Source organism: Dasypus novemcinctus, chromosome 3, assembly GCF_030445035.2.
Source record: "Dasypus novemcinctus isolate mDasNov1 chromosome 3, mDasNov1.1.hap2, whole genome shotgun sequence".
Lineage (NCBI taxonomy): Eukaryota > Metazoa > Chordata > Mammalia > Cingulata > Dasypodidae > Dasypus > Dasypus novemcinctus.
In genome coordinates, this window is record NC_080675.1 from 94,038,655 (window position 1) to 94,056,063 (window position 17,409).

Sequence of the window (17,409 nt, forward strand, 5' to 3'; positions counted from 1 at the left end):
CAGTTCAAAAAGGCAGGCACAGAGCCCAAGCTCTCTCGTGTGCTCTCTTGCCTGTGGACCCCTGTGCCTGCCCTCTATGCACCGCTCTTGCCATTTTTCCTCTGCCATGTGGCCATGCAAGTAAACCTGAGGATTTATAACCTATAATGGGGAACTGTAGTCTGTAAATCAGCCCGCTTTATCACTTTTCAGCCCCTTCCTCTCTACTTGGGACCCCTGATCTATTATTTTCTCCTATTTCTCTTCCTTCCCTACCTGAATAAATTACTGGCCTAACTCACCCAATGTGCTCTTGAAATTCATTTCTGCAGCATAGCCAAGAACCTAGACAAAATCCAGTAACACATCTGTCTTAGAAAGCAGATATTGCATATTTTTCTAAGCAGTGTCAAGCAATAGAATCTTCATTCTTTTCTGAAATTGTATTAATTTTCTGAAAAAATTTGAACAAAAGCACTTTTGGTTCCCATACCCCTGCCCACAGAACCTGTCTTGAGACTGGCAAATGGGCTGTGCTATGGTTTAGATGTGTGGGAAACAGCATTTTACCATGAAACATCCTTCTTTTCCAATTGTTACAGTAACTGAAAATACACCATTTGAGGTGACTTCCTTTGCATCTCTTTCTCTAACATTTCCTTTTCAAAGACAAACACTCCAAAGAAATTTGCCTTGGGAAGTTACATAGAAATGTAAGTTAGATTATAAACAACTTCCTTTTGAGATAAAATTGGGAAATGGATATGAAATGAATAAAGTGAAAGAAGATTATGGAAAGCAATTCAGTGACTAGAAACATTAGGCTCTGAGCTGACCAAAGGAGCCTAGAATGTAACAGAGTGCCATGAGGGGTTTGTAGAAAGCAGGGGCAGCAGCAGAGGAGGGAGGCAAAGAAATGTGCAGGAATGGCAAAAACCTGAAGACAAAGGCTGCATGTCCCAATTCCTCTAGAGCTACCCTAAATTAAGATCTCCTGTCAAGTGCAATAAGGCAAAAGAACAACAAAAGTCTGCAAGATGAGCTCTGCCACAAGGACTATCGAATGTCATTTATTTCTTTTTGAAGCTACGCCTGAGGTGATGGACAACTGAGTGTGGCCACAGCCCATGGGCAGTGAGGACAGGAGAGGCTGTGTTGTTGGTGAGAGTGGAAAACCCTCTGAACCCTCCACCCCTCCCTACTTGCCCACCCATGGGAATCTCATGAGCTGCTTGAGGCAACAGAGGGGAATTATCCAGCACAGTGGTCCAGAGAAGCCACACTTCATAAATATATCTCACAGATCATTATAAGGCATGAGGCACCCCCCTGAGGCTTTCTCTAAGTCTCACTACTCACTGAGTGTGGATAACCCTCTCCATTCTCATTCCCAGAGTTGCCCTTCTAAGGACACCCACAGCATGGTATAAAGCTTTCATAATAAAGCCATTTACATTGGCATTGCATTCTTCTGTTTCACATGTGTTATTTCAATTAATAAACTAACACAGTAAGACTGACTGTGGAAAACATTTTTATCTCCATTTTTATAATTAAGAAACTGGCTCAAAAAATTGAACACAATCATACAAGTGGTAAGTGCAGTATGATCCAGGCCCTTTCTCTCTTGGTGCAGCTCTCCCTAAATTACCCAAGGAGCTACCCTAGGGCAGAGGCTAAACTGGACCTTTGCCGCTCCTCAGATAACAGGCAGTTTCTGCTAAATAACTCTTGCAGCCCCAGGTCAGGACCCTCACAAATGAGGGGTCACAGGATCCCCAGAAGCATGGCCAGGGCCCTTTTAGGATGCTGCAGGATAGGCACTGAGTTTTCTACCTTAGAAAGTGGGAGCAAATTCCTTGAGAGTCCCTTATCGAGCTTTCTGGAAGGAAAGTCCTTGTTCATTATTCTCAGTAGCCCCAGAGTCTGCCTTTCCGAGATTCCTCCTTATTATTCTCCTTAGGACTTATCTAAAATGGGATTTAAGGAGTATACCGTTCCTGGGTCCTCATGGCTTTCACAGCTCATTCCCTGATTATGTACTATTGGGGCCCAAGGATGGTTTTACGACTAAAACTGTGACAGGCTTTTTCAGTCTGGGCTTGTGGATCTCTGTTTATGGTTTCTAGCTATTTGTTCTACTATGCACTAAGAGATTTTAAACTCCTTTCTTTTGTTTTTGGATTTGTCTATTTCTTTTTATAATTCTGTCAAATTTTGCTTAGTCAAAGGTCAGTTTTTAGGAATGTGTTTTATCTTTTTGGTGAATTGAATCTTTAATCATTATGAAAAAATCCTGGTTACTCCAATAATCCTTTTTGCTTTATAGTCTACTTTGTCTGATATTAATATATTTACATCAGCTCCATTTGAATACATTTCTGTGGTATATTTTCCCATTCTTTTGCTTTCTTCATCTCTATATGGTCTTATGTTTTAGATGTGCCTCTGTTTTCTTTGCTTTTAATTCCTTCCTCTGTCTCTAACCTTTTTTCCAGGGATAATTTTCTATTTACCTTTGGAATTTCCTTTAACGTGGATCTACTGATGACAAATTTTATAGATTTTCTCTTAAAATCACTCTGTTTCCATTCTTAAAGGACATGTTTTGCTTTACTTAAAATTCTATGTTGGCAGTTATTTTCCCTCTGAATTTGAAGATATATTTCTGCTCTTTTCTGGCTTGCATTGTTGAGAAGTCACCTGCCAGCTTACTTCTTTCTTCTTGAATGTAATGAGTGGTTTTTCCTCTCTCTGGCTGCTTTAAGATTTTCGTTTTTGATATATGACTTTCTGCTGTTATACTTTGACTATATTTAAGTATATAGTTCCTTTTATTTAAATTTCCTGGGATTTTTTTTTTGTGTGTGTGTGTGTGACTTTTTCAATCTGTGAATTGATGTCTTTCATCCATTCTAAAATATGCTCAGCTTTTCTCTCTTTATATATTACTTCTGCCCCATTCCCCTTCTTTCTCCTCTTTTTCTGACATTTGAATATTTTCTATTCTTTCTCATTCTATTTTCGTTAGCTCTTCTTTCTCATGTAATTTCCCACCATTTGTCTCAGCAAGTAGTCAAGGCTGCAGTGAAACAGAGGAGGTTACTGAGAAAGTGAAGTGTTAAGTAAGGAATGTCAAGCTAAAATCAGTTTTATGAACTTGACCAACACAGTTGGGAAGTGAGAAGAAGAATAAACAATTCTATGACTTAACTCTAGTAAGCTCATAGCTAGCATACCAGGGCCCCATTTGGTAGCAGTAAAATTAACAATAGGCCCTTGAAGTTGAAGACAGGGTTTGTGATTAAAATCCTATCTTTTATGAGGTAGACTCAAAGAATGATTGGCCTGTGACTTCAGGTCCACTTGTAAGACATCATTAATGTGGGATCAGGGTTAAAGCTAGCTTAGATGGTAGGAAAATGTTTTTCCTTGTTTTAATCCATCCCATTGTTTTTTCACTGTGGGATCCAGAAAAGCAGTCGTATATTTCAAGGCCTTCCAGCTATGATGGTGAGAGGACAAGCCTGATGGATTTAACTGCTTTCTGGAAGTTCAGAGAATATGGGTTCTTTCTTCCACTGGTTTCTACAGCTGATTTTCTGATGCACAAGGCACATGATCTCCTTGCTGGGAGGCCAGTTTCACCACAAGAATAAATATAATACTTATGTCCTATGGACCAGTCAGGTCTACTATCTCCCCTGGAGCAGGATAAACCTTGCCAGGTAGAAGAAAAAAATCTGATTTCTACCCATTTTCTTCTGATCACTTCTTCCCATTTCCCCATCCCAGGCTTCCCATCAGGGGCCATCCCTAAGGAGGCAGGCAGAGGGGTCACCATTTATCACAGGCTAAGAAGTCATGCATGCTGGAATCTTTTCTCTGAGGAAAAAAATTTGCTGCTTGGAGCCAAAACCAATTCCTGGCATTCAGCCTTGTTCAGTTTGATAAACAGTCTAAGACAGAATCATAGGAGAAGGTGACCACTTTGCTCAGAACAGGAAATTGGTTTGTGATGGGGGCGAGAGGAGGAAGAGCAGGGCAAGCTGGATGCCATATATATTTATACACATCATATAACCTATTTGCTTTGGGGGAGCTAAGACATCGATATGAATTTAATAGTTTCTCTCCCCTGAAATGACAACTTAGCATTGTCTTGTGGGCAATTGTGGATTAATCTCTAAACATTCTTTATTTTTACCATAAATATATTCATCTTTATATTTGCAATTTTTAACATTCATAGCATTTCTATTGCAGACAATACCTTTACATTATTTTCTAGATATAAAAGTTTTAGATAAAAAATTTAAACATGTACATTATGTGATTCCTATACACATATGTATACACACACATACAAAGATCTCACTGAACACACAACATTTCATGAAAATCAGGAGCTTATATTCTGTCTTGTCTGCTTTTCTTCTTATTTCACATTACCAGATAGTCCTTTCAAGGACTTCTCTTTTTTCTCTCTTTCCTGGTTATTTTATAAGGTTTTTCTCCCAATGGGTGGTCTAGGTAATAACATTTCTTTAAGACAGAGGTATTCTAATTCCATTTTTTTTGGTATGCCTTCAGCTTTGTCAAAATAAATGATTATCCCCATTTTACACACAATTTCCCTCGAAATCAGGTCACTAGGTAGTTTCTGAGGGCAGGAGACCAGTATATTCCATTTTCTTTTTTAAACTTAAAGAATAAAATCACTCCTAGTTAAGTTGGGACCATACTGTGTTGATCACCTCTCCTAACTTTATCTAGAGAATTTAGACTTACTTGATATTCTCATTGTTTGGTTAATAGTAAAAATACTGCCTCAATTCATGAGGACTTACAGTTTGCCAGATACTTAATATATATCATCTATAATTTTTGTATTTTGTTAAGAATTTTATGGGTACAGTAGTAAGGTTTTATCTATTTTACAGAGAGGAAATAGAAGGTGAGAAAGTTGAAGATACAAACTTATAAGTGGCAGTCTTGGGACTTCCACATTAAAACTCTAGACAATGCAAACTAATCTATAGCGAGAAGGTAGACCAGTGACCACCTGGGGTTGAACAAGGGTAGTGGTCAATAGGAAGGTATAAGAGAGGGATTACTAAGGGGCAAAAAAGGTGGGACACAGGGAACTTTGGGAGTGACAGATACGTTCATTACCTTGATTGTGATGATGATTTCACACTTACATACTTATGCCAAAAATTATTAATATCTAATCATATATTTAAATATATGCAGTTTATTGTGTCAATTACACTTCAACAAAGTAGTTTTAAAAAGGTTGAAATTGAAAACAGAGCTAAATGTTGAAAAACAATTACTCTGTACTATAGAGAACAGAATTTTTCATTTTCTCCTAATTATAAAGGGAAACTTTCTCAAGCATATGCAAGGGTAACTATATATTCCATATATTATAATAAACAGTATACTTTATTAAAATAACTATACATATCATATATAAATTAATTTTAGAAAAGTCATCAATTATTCGGCACTTCTCAGCCTGGCCAAAGGATGGCAGTTTTAGAAAGTACTTGAAATAGGTTTGTGCAGTACTGGGCAAACAGGAAACCAGGTATGGTTTCTGATTAGTACAATTTCCTGCAACAATGAGATCATTGAGCTAAAGTAACCTCTGCTGGGATCACCTGACTCTACTGTGTTTTCTGAGGAACTAAGGGATGGAGTATTTGATTAACTGGAACACAGGAAAATTCTGAGACTTTTGCTTAGAATGTCTTATTCTTGCTGCTCACTTGTTTCTTTATTTTCCCTGAAAAATATTTAAACTATTAATAATTCCAGTCATTTTTTCTTTGTAATAGCTTTCTGTTTTTACCCTTCCTATGTCTTTTATCCCTTGTCTACTTTGTATTACAAATACTAGTCAATCAATAGACAATCAGCTACTGTGTCCTTCTACTTATATTTCATTTGCTTCTCACCTGAGGAATAAATGAACACTCTTCACACACCTTATAACAAACTAGAAAACCCTCCTTCATTGTTCTGACTCCAGGATTTGTGGAGTAATGTAAATTAAGGTAGAGATGTGGGCTGGGCATTTTTGTTTTTTGCTTTTTTTTTTATTTTTATTATATGATATGTCTCCATGGTATAAAAGCGTAAAAACTCTTTAATATAAGCAATAGCAAGCACTGCTGTTTGGGTAACAACCATTCTCCTTGTTAGCATTCACTACAGAAACAGAACCAATGGGGTACAAGTATATATTAAGAAATTAATTGTAAGGAATTGGCTGTATGATCACAGGGGCTGGCAAGCCCAAACTCTGTAGGGTGGCCACAGGTTGGAAATGCCAAATAAAGGTGATGTAGAGTTCTTAGTCCTAAGTCTCTAGGGAAGGCTGATTGGCAATTTCAGCAAGAGGCACTACTGAAATAGAGCCAGAAATTCTTCCTTTGATCTCTGAAACCTTGATTCTAGCTTTTAAGACCTCCAACTAATTGGATGATGAGATTTTTCACTTTGTGGATGGTAAATCACTTTTATTGACTGTAGATGCAACCAACTGATGTAAATGCAAATCTAGTATACAAAATACTGTCATAGTAACAAGTAGGCCAGTGTTTTATCAAACAATTGGGCACTATAACCTAGCAAAGTTGACACATGAAACTAAACATCACACACACTCTCCTTCCTTACTAAAAAAATCTTGTTTTCTTCCAGTCAGCAAGTGTTAGCTAAAGATGTATTTTTTCCTGATTCCTCTGCAGATATCCATGAACCAAGTTCTGGTTCATGAGAAATAATGTCCTGAGAGTTCTATCACTGTATCTTGTTAAATGGCTTTATCAAGCTCTTTATTATACAAAAATAAAATCCATGGCTAGACTCCTTGTTACCCATCCCAAGGTTCCAAAGTCCTACCTACATTTATATATCAGATAGAGGAAAATAGACCATCTTCACATTTCTTATGCAGCCTTATTAATTTATGCAAGGTTGGGAAGCATCCTTGTTTAACAAGTATATTCTATCATAATTAGCTTAGAAGGAAATGAATTAAAGGACATTGTTATAAAGTCATCTGATAGTTCAAAGAGAGCTTTCTTAAGGGTTAGGAAATGGGGAAAGGAAAAATTTAGCTTCAGATACAAACCACCTTATAAGTAATATTAAAACTTCGGTGATTTTTACTATTAAAATGCAGTAATAAAATTATTGTTCCTGCATCCTGAAAATGAGGGTTATCTACTTGGGGAAACTGCATGATTGAAAATTGTGACTATTAGCCTTAAATAGATCCCATACATGTCTCTCTTCCTATACTTCTCTAGTAGTCTCTCTTTCATTCTCTAAGACAATTTGATATATTGTCCATAATTCTCAAATATCAACCCTTCTTCTTACTCCATCCCATTATCTTTTATCCTCAATCTTCATAGAAAAAAACAGGAGCAAAACTTTCCATTTCCCTACCTCCAAATAAGAAAACTAACTTCTTCAGTACTCACCCTGTCTATTGCAGAATGGGTTCCCAGAAACAGACTTTGAGATAGATATTAGTATGCAGGGCATTTTTTAGCATGTGATCTTGGGATTAACACCTAAGGGGAAGCAGGTAGGATGTAGGAATTGTCAGAGGGAGAAGACTGGCTACAGTGCAGTCAAAAGAAAGCCTCAGCCATCCCTATGGGGAGCTCTGAAGCTAGGATAGCCCTTCAGAGATTATTTAGGGGTAGGGCATTTGGTACTGATATCCCCGTTTTGACCAGAGAACTTTTCTAGGAAATGAGGGAATACATCCTTCAGTCAAAAATTTGGTGTCTGAATGACTTCTGGCACTCTTTCCATTGTATTACAATAGAGTGTCTTTTCTCATTCAATATTTAATCATTCCAGATATACATGGAATGCTGGCTTCTTTCTCAGGTATCTTTCACTACCAGTTTACCCTAAACCCTCTGGTACTTCATCTTTTTTTCTCCAGACCTTTCCTTTCAGCATCACAATCATCTCCAGAAATCATCATTCTTTGAAATTAAAATAGAGCTATCAAGTCTAGTTTCTGATCATGGTAGGCTAGATTATTTGTATCAACCATCCCACTTAAAACAATGAAAAATACTAGTGCAGGAGGAAGATTAAAAACACTGAAGAGCTGAAAAGACAATTGGTTACTCTGATACTAATATTTGGATGTTATTTTAGTTTCTCCACTGCTTAAACATATGCTACACACTTGGTTGGCTTAATGAGAGGAAATTATTAATTCATAATTTCAGAGGCTAGAAGGTTTGCTTCTTCCAAGGGTTGGTATCTTCTGGCTAGCTGGAAGCTCTTGGGGTTCCTCAGCTTTTCCTTCACAAGCTAATGTGCACAGCATCCTCCTCTCCTTTCTCTTCTGGGTTCTGTTGACTTCCAACTACTGGCTGCTCCCATGGCTTCTTTTCATGTGTCTAATTTTCTTTGCTTATAAGGATTTCAGCCTTTTTGAATTAACGCCCATCCTTATCAGTTTGGGTACACCTTAACTGATAACATATTTAAGAGTCCTATTTACAAATGGCTTCACACCCACTGGAGCAGGAGTCTACTTACCCTTTTGGTTGATAGGCCACATAACTTTTTGGACAGTGGAATATGAGTGAAAGTAGTAATGTACTGGTTTCTCAAAAAAGCTTAAGGGAATTGCCAGTTTCTTTTAGATATCTTTTTCTCTTTTCATTCTCTTAAGAAAATTGGCAAACACTTGTATAGGGCCTGCATTTTTATCCTGGGTAACAGAATGAAAAGATACATTACAGTACAACTACAATAGCTAACCCACAGCCACTAACATAGAAAATTCCTGAGAAATATATATCTATTGTTGTAAACTACTGAGATTTAAAGGTTGTTTGTTACAGAAAAGCTAATTAACACAGATTATAATCAGAGAGTTAGGCAGAATATCAGGGCACCAAATCTTCTTTTGCCTTTATGGTTTTGTGGATATGACAAACACTTGTGATTTAATACTACTTATTATGGGCTAAAGAGACATAGGTGGGGACCCAGGCCTTACCCAGGATGAGGAGTATTGTGGGAGACCACCATAACTTTGAATTGGGTTCACACAGGGCTATAGCCTCATTCTGAAGGCACACCAGATATAAACTTATTCTCCTAATCTCCTCCCTACCATTTCCAAGCACTAGAAATTCTGAAAGGCATGCTTTTGCATTATGTGAGAAAAAAGATAACTCCTGCTAAAGAGGTTATGACCACCAAATAGACTAGAATGAAGTACTTGAATTTTGTTTGAAGTAGTCCCTTTGGTAGTATCCTAGAAAACTAGAAACAGTGCAAGCAAATTCTTCCTGAGGAGAACACATCCACTTTAAACTCCACAAGTAATTTTTCAGAACTCATGACTACAAATCAAGCAAAGATTACCAGACATATAGGAAAACAAGCAAATATGGACAAAAAAGAAACCCAATAGAAACAACAGAGAGTAAAACCAGATTCACATATTGAAATTATTAGACATCAAGTTAAAAGAGTGTTGCTTATTACATTAGAAGAAATAAAGACTACAACTGCAAAACAGTTGCAAGGTGAAGAAAAGTAGAAGTGCTAAAATAAATGTGAAGGAATGCAACATAAGTCCTAGGAATGAAAAGTATAGTAAATAAAATTAAAATATTAATGACTATATTGGATAATTGATTGGACAAAATAGAAGAGAGAATTATTGAATTAGAAAGTAGATCAGAGAAAATTATTCGGAATAAAAGGTTGAGAGAGAAAAAGATAGAAAAAAAAGAAGGGAAAAGAAAAGAAGGTAGTGAGATAGTCTAACATACGTGGCATTCAATTTCAGAAGAAGAGGAGACACAGAATGGAGCAGAAATAAGACTTGAAGAGCTAATGACTGTTAATTTCCCAAAAATGATAAATAACAGCAATTTACAGATCAAGAGAATTTAAAGGAAATGAATTAAATGAAATTTAAACCTAGATACATCATCGTCTAACTGCAGAATTCTACATTGGTTAACTCCTGAAACTAAACCCAAAGGGAGAGTTGTAAAAGAAGCTAAAGAAAAGAGAGATTTTCTTCAAAAGCATATTAGACTGACAGCTGACTTTATTTTTTTCTTTCTTTTTTTTGGCTTTATTTATTTTTTTTAATGTTACATCCAAAAAATATGAGGTCCCCATATACCCTCCACCCTCCTCACCCCACTCCTCCCGTAACAACAACCTCCTCCATCATCATGGGACATTCATTGCACTTGGTGAATACATCTCTGAGCACTGCTGCACCACATGGTCAATGGTCCACATTATAGTTTACACTCTCCTCCAGTCCACCCAGTGGGCCATGGGAGAGCATACAATGTTCAGTAACTGTCCCTGCAGTACCACCCAGGACAACTACAAGTCCTGAAAATGCCCCTACATCACATCTCTTCTTCCCACTCCCTACCTTCAGCAGCTATGATGGCCACTTTCTCCACATCAATGCTACATTTTCTTTGATTACTAATCACAAAGTTCATGAATAGACTATCAGTAAGTCCATTCTGATCCATACTCTATTCCTCCATTCTGTGGACCTTGGAATGGTTGTGTCCACTCCACATCTATATCAAGAGGGGGCTTAGATTCCACATGGATGATGGATGCAATTCTCCTGCTTTCAGTTGTAGGCACTCTTGGTTACCTGGTGTGGTGGTCGACCTTCTTCACCTCCATGTTATGACATCTGACTTTAAACAGCAATAATGGAAACCAGAAGAAAGTAGAATGAAATCTTCAGGGTCCTGGTTGAAAATAACTTAGAACTCTTCCTAGATGAAATAATGTAGTGAAAATCTCCCACAAGAATGGAGGTGAAATAAGTACAATTTCAGACAATCATATTTTGAGGGAACCAGAAACCAGCAGCTTCTGAAGATGCATTGTTGTCACCATCAGCACATTGGATCTTTTTTCCCCTATACTTCAGTTATCTAGTGGTTTCAGTTGTTAAATGGAGGAGGAATAAAACTTTAATGGTTGGAAATTGGATTGGAAAATCACCTTCAAAAAAAAATTCCTGCAATTGCTTTGCAATTTTGAAGAATATTTAGGAGGAATTTTAAAAATAGGAGGTACTGTAGGAACATCAGCATGGTTTTCTGGTTGGTGGAAACATGTTTCTGAACATATGGAAAAGAAAGGAAGAAGAGTCTTTTTTCTCAACAAAGTCCTCTACTTTAAGGTGGGCAGCTGATCTCTTTTCTGGTGGTATAGCTTGAGTGATTCATTTGTTGTACAATTTGCACTATTTTTGTTACCTTTATGATTATGACAATGGGTTGCTTATAAGAGCTAATTAATGTTGTGAACAGTTTACTTTCTCCCATCTCTTCCTTTTGTAGATTTGTGAGAATAGATTTGGGCTGCTTGGCATATACAAATCAAAACTTCCTGAAACTCTCCTTTTGCCCATAGGTCATGTGGTAGCTTGGAGTTACACACCCCAGAAAAAACATATTATTAATATTAATTCTTTCTTGGGGGCATGAACCCTTTATAAATAGGATCTTTTGATGAGGCTCATTCCATTAAAGTGTGACCTTATAGAGATGGCCAGAGAGAGAGAAGCCAGGGGAAGAGGGGAGGGTAAGCAGAAGTTGGAAGTCAATGGAACTTGACAGAGAATGAGGAAGATCCCAGTATGTGCATTGCCATGTGATGGAAAAGCCAAGGACCAAAGATCACCAGCAGTCACCAGAATGCCACAGTTTGGGAAGCAAGCATTGCCTTGCTGTTACTCTAGTCTGGACTTCTCCTAATCCCAAAACCAAGAGCCTATGCTTGCTTTGGCAACAAAGTTGGAATGTTAGAGTAGATGAGCATGGCCCCTACACAAGAATGACACACAAATTCATAAAGCATTCCATATTTTTATTGCAATAAATGTACCACATTATTTATTGTAAGGTGTTAATAATAGGGTGGCATATAGGAACTCTGTATTTTATGCATGATTTTTCTATAAACCTATGACTTCTCTAAAAAACGTGTGAGTTAGTACATTCCAATTGTTTAAACCAACCCATTGTATGGTATTGGTTTTTACAGCTGGGGAACTAAAACAGGTCACTACTTTGTTCTGCTTCTTAACCAATTTCTCTATCCATCCATTTTCAAATTAACTTAGTGACACATGCAAAGTGATAAGAACTCTAAAAGAGATTTGTACAAAGTTCTTTAATAATAACTGTTAAAAAATGGATTTATGTTTGGATATGATCCAGGGATGATGTTAGGGAAAAAGTGAATTATGAATTGGTATGAATCAGAATTGTGCAAGCAGAGAGTAAATACAAGCAAAAGGAAGATGTTCTCAATAAAATATTTGCTGATAGTATAGACAGATGAATAAATGAATAAGTACATGAGTGAGTGAGGGTTTTAGAATATATACTGTCACCTATTTTCATGACTAAGGAATTGCATGGTTGTTTACCTAATATTTTCATAGATCCTAAAATTCCTCATATATATATGAAAATACCTCTTTCATTTGGCTTTAAATTTTTTGGTCATGATAATTCATGATTTCTTTCATTAATATATATATTAACATATATATTAATATATATTGAGTTCCAACTATGTGTGAGGCATGGTTTTATGTGTTTGGAATAAAGGAATAAATAAAACACACAAAAATACCTCCCCCAATGGAGAAATTAAGCAGATTACTCAACAAATTTAAAAGACCTATGTGTGTTTAGATAAAGAAAGATTGGTGAGACCTTACAGGAAAGATGTTAAGGATAAATGAGAAAAAATATTGTGAGGAAGGAAGAATGGTATGGGGAAAAATTAATTGGAGATGTGGAATTATTAAATAATTATTTGCTTTTCAGGGAACCCCCACTGCAGAGCCTACTGCATCTTCTGAGATTTGGGCACAGGCATCATAGTCCTTCAGCTTCTGTACTCAAAGAGACTTCCTCCACAGGATGGTGACATCAGCTCCCATTTGTCTAGCACTTTTTGGGTACAATGAAAATTCCTCAGTCTTTTTAAAGACCTCAAGACTATGTCTAATGCTATCCATCATCCAGGATTGACTGCCTCTCCCCTGTTCTGTCCTGGGGTTCTGACTTCCTTTCTGCCCACTGTTCTGAAGAAAAGTCATAGGGAGAATGAACTAGGAAGTTTCAGGATTCATCTGTGACTATTGAGCACAATATGGCTCGTGCAACTGAGCAAGTGAATTTTCAATTTAACTTACATTTAAATGTAAAAATTGAATCAGTGCAAAACATTTTCTATTAAGCACAGCTTTATTGTTTGAGCAGGACTTTATTTCACCTTGTTCAAAGTGTAGATCTCAATTGAGATATGCTATAAATATAAAACACTCTGCATTTCAAAGACTTGGTTTGAAAAGGAGATTGTAAACTATCATGATTACATGTTGAAATAATATTTTTTATATAATGGGTTAAGTAAATTTTTGTATTAAAATTAATTTTAACTGTTGTTTTTAACTTTGTTTTTTCCATGTAGTTATTAGAAAATTAAAAATTATGTATGTGGCTCAAATCATAGACAGCCTAGCTCTATAAGATTAATGGACACTTCTTTTTCTCAGCTTAGGTCTTATTCCTCCTACACCTTGAATTTCTTGATATTTTGCTTTGTGTAACATCAGCTGGGTTGGGTGCTATGATCCATTCCAGTCTCTACCTCTGTTCATCAATTTTTATTCATTGTATTGGAGTTTTCCTCTTGTTACTGAATGCAGAAAAGCAACAGGGCATGTTTTGCTCTAAATCCTAAGGAGGCTGTGGACTATTAAACATTTTGAAAACTGGGCTTCTCATTTTTAACCTGGTTTGATAATAATTCTTACATATCAAGGTTGTTAATATGTAATTAAAAACAATGTAATTATTTTTATAGGTAACATAATTTTTAAAAAGGTAATGTAATTAAAGATCTTAGTTAAGAGTTTGGCATATAAGAATTATTAAAATTATTTTGGTTACCATCATCATTACTATTATTGACACTCTGTTTCTTGAAAATATTCCTTGGAGGGTGGCAATAGCATCATCATGTTCCACGAAAATTTAAAAAATAAAATAGAAGTTCAAAAGTTATAACTAGATACTTTCATAATGTTGACTCTCTGTTGGAGTCGCAGACCCAAAGGGTATCAGGAATGAAAGATAAAGAGAGATTGGGATCAGGGGATCTGAGAGCATTGAAGCTTCAAGCTCATCAGACAAGTTTATTAATATCAGGGGCTTCTTTATATACCCCAAGCAATCATGAGAACCAGCAACTATTCTAGCTAACTATTCCCATTACCTCATTCTTGAAAACACAGTGCACAGTGGATAAGATAGTAACTAAAGTTCAAGATGTTCTATTATGTTATAGAAACAAATATACTCATAAATCTTGTTGCCCAGGTTACTCATACTATCAAGTCCAGGTTCTGCCAGAATGTTATGTTTCCCAGAGAGATTAGCCACCTGCACGTATATCTCTAGGGACAGCATGACCCAGTGGTCAGAAAGTAACTTGCTACTATGGAAACAACATGCCTTTGTTTCCCACATTTTCCCCTTTTTGTTTTAGTCAGGGTGGCTTTGCCTGTCTTAGGTTGCCCTCCTCTGGGAGTCTTACCCATCATTGACTACCAGCCAAGCACTCTGACCATGGGGAACTATATCAGATTTTTTGCAAGCACCATATTATTAGTTTGTCCCATTGCATCAACATGGTGCAGTCTTGAGCATACCTCTCGTCCCAGGCAAGCAACAACAATGAGCAACAAGATTAACACACAAAGTTCTATTCCTAATGCTGATAAAAATTGTTGAGACTTCCACTAATTTACTGGATTAAACTTATTGAAATGAGAAATCAAATCATTAAAGATACCCCTATCTTCAGCTACATAAATCTAATTATGAGACATTTCTAATATCTTTTTTTATAATTCTTCTATTTCTAATGACATATTACCTTTATGACCTATCAAATGATTTGTAGTCTTTTCCCAAGTAAACATAGAATTATGATAAGCAAGTGGAGTAATACTAAAGTTACTTTTATTCCAATCACATTTCAATCCCCTAAGTAGATTTAAGTTATATACTTGATCTCTAAGATGTAAAACTGCTGATTCTAAATCATCAACTCTACTGTTTAATTCTCCATTAATATATTCTTGACTATGCTGTAAGTCACTAGCATTCTTATGCCAATCATGCACATATTGTTGAGTCCGCACCATCTCATGCAAGGTCACTGTAGCTGTAGTAGCAGCTGCAATGACACCAATTAGTCCTAATATGCCAGCTATTATCAGTCCCACAAATCACTTTGAGCATTTCAGGATTTCTTGAGCCATATGGAACAGCAGTTGACTCTCAGGTGACGATTGCCAAATTTGGTTCAGTTGCATTGGGATCCATATTCCCTGCCACCTTTGAGCCATTGTAATGAAATCTCCATTCTGTAAAATGTTCTCAGACAAACAAGTATGCAAGGCCCCACTTTTATAAAATAGAGCATTCTTGGATATGGTTAATTTTCTGACCACAAACACATAAGGATCTCTTACACATGATTGAAAATGATGAATTTGATCTAAATGCAGATATTGACCATTCTTACTATTATTCCCAATCCATTCTATAGTAGGAACTATTCCTAAAAAAAACTTTCCACAAATTCTTCTGTTTATGTATAGATGTAATGTTACACCATGGAGAAGGGATCCATTTCCCTTTATATTTCCAAACACTATTGTTTTTAGTAAAAATTATTTTTCCATCCAAATTAAGGGATTCATGAAAAGGATATTGCATATTACTAATTTGCTGTCCTTTACTATTTAGACCATACCAAATAAATCTGCCATTATATGGAGAGGGACTCCCCACTGGGGCACTCTCCCACACTATTCCATAGGAATCATTAAAAATGACAGATCCTCTTCCTATATGGCACTCTTGCCATCCTTTTTTATCCCTACTGTCTTTTTGTGGACAATCATAAGTAGGATTTTTGGTCATGATAAAATTGTAAGAGGGAAATAATGTCACAATAGACTGAGTATTATTATTTTCGAATATAATCATGGTCCGATTTTTAACATACATACAGGAGGGATGGTTACCAATGCATAAGGGTCAATAATCAAATGGTAATATGAGATTATAGATTCTTTGTCCTTCCTCATGGGGTTTAATTGGTAACTGATCAATTGGTCCAGGGAATATATGGGTCTTATTCAGATATATATGAAAAATGGATCTTTCCATGTTAACACTCTAAGTAATGGGGGGTTAGGTATATAGGCTCAATAAGTGTAATTACCGGCAGCTTCCTCATTACTTACGATCACCATCACCAGAAGTTGTAGGAGACCCCATCTCTTCATTCTGAGGTTTAAGCCTCTTTGCAGGTAGCCAAATTTGTTCTCCATTTTCTGAAATGACAAGAGCATAGCCTTGCCCCCACACTTTGATCCTGCCTTTTTTCCATTCATTGCTTAAAATATCTTTCCAGAATATTGGTTAATCTTTATTTCTTGTGTCCACTGTAGATGTTTGACATTTTCTAAAGTGACATTCCACAGGTGTCAATGAATTATTAACATTAAGAAAATTTAAAGTAAATAAAGCTTTTGCCAATTGATCTTTTGGTGTTATAATACCATCATCTCCCCCTTTTTGTTTTAGAAGCATAGTTTTTAGGGTATGATGGCTGCGTTCAACTATGGCTTGACCTGTAGGATTGTAAGGAATACCAGTAACATGCTCTATAGCATGCGTAGAACAAAAAGAAGCAAAAGACTTACTTATGTAAGAAGGACCATTATCAGTTTTAATTTTCAAGGAACATCCCATTACAGCAAAAACAGACCATAAATGGGAGAGAACATGATGAAAACGTTCACCACTTTGTGCAGTAGCCCACAAAAAAATGAGAGTAAGTATCAATGCAAACATGGACATATCGTAATTTACCAAATGATGGTATGTGAGTAACATGCATCTGCCACAGTTGATTAGGAGCCAGGCCTCTGGGATTAGTCCCAGCTTGAAAATGCACTGTAGTTAAGGGTCCACAGGTGGGACAGGTACGAATAATTTCTTGAGTTTGATGCTTTGTTAATTGAGGAAATTTATGTCTAAGTCCCTTAGTATTAATATGAGTTAAAGCATGATATTTACTGGCATCTTGCAAACATCCTACTAATAAATCAGCTCTTGCATTTTGGGTAGCTAGAGGACCAGGAAGGGAAGAATGAGACCGGATATGAGTAATATATATGGGCTGATTTCTTTGCTGAATGAGGGTTTGAAGGTCAGCAAAAAATTGAGACAATTCATCAGGAATAAAAATATGAGCTGTTTCAATATG

The 17,409-nt window shown here is 36.5% G+C and overlaps 1 pseudogene; it reads left to right on the forward strand.

Annotated features, from left to right (window-relative positions):
- Positions 1–11,812: 11,812 nt before the first annotated feature.
- LOC111759457 (U6 spliceosomal RNA) lies at positions 11,813–11,912 on the forward strand (annotated as a pseudogene).
- Positions 11,913–17,409: the final 5,497 nt, after the last annotated feature.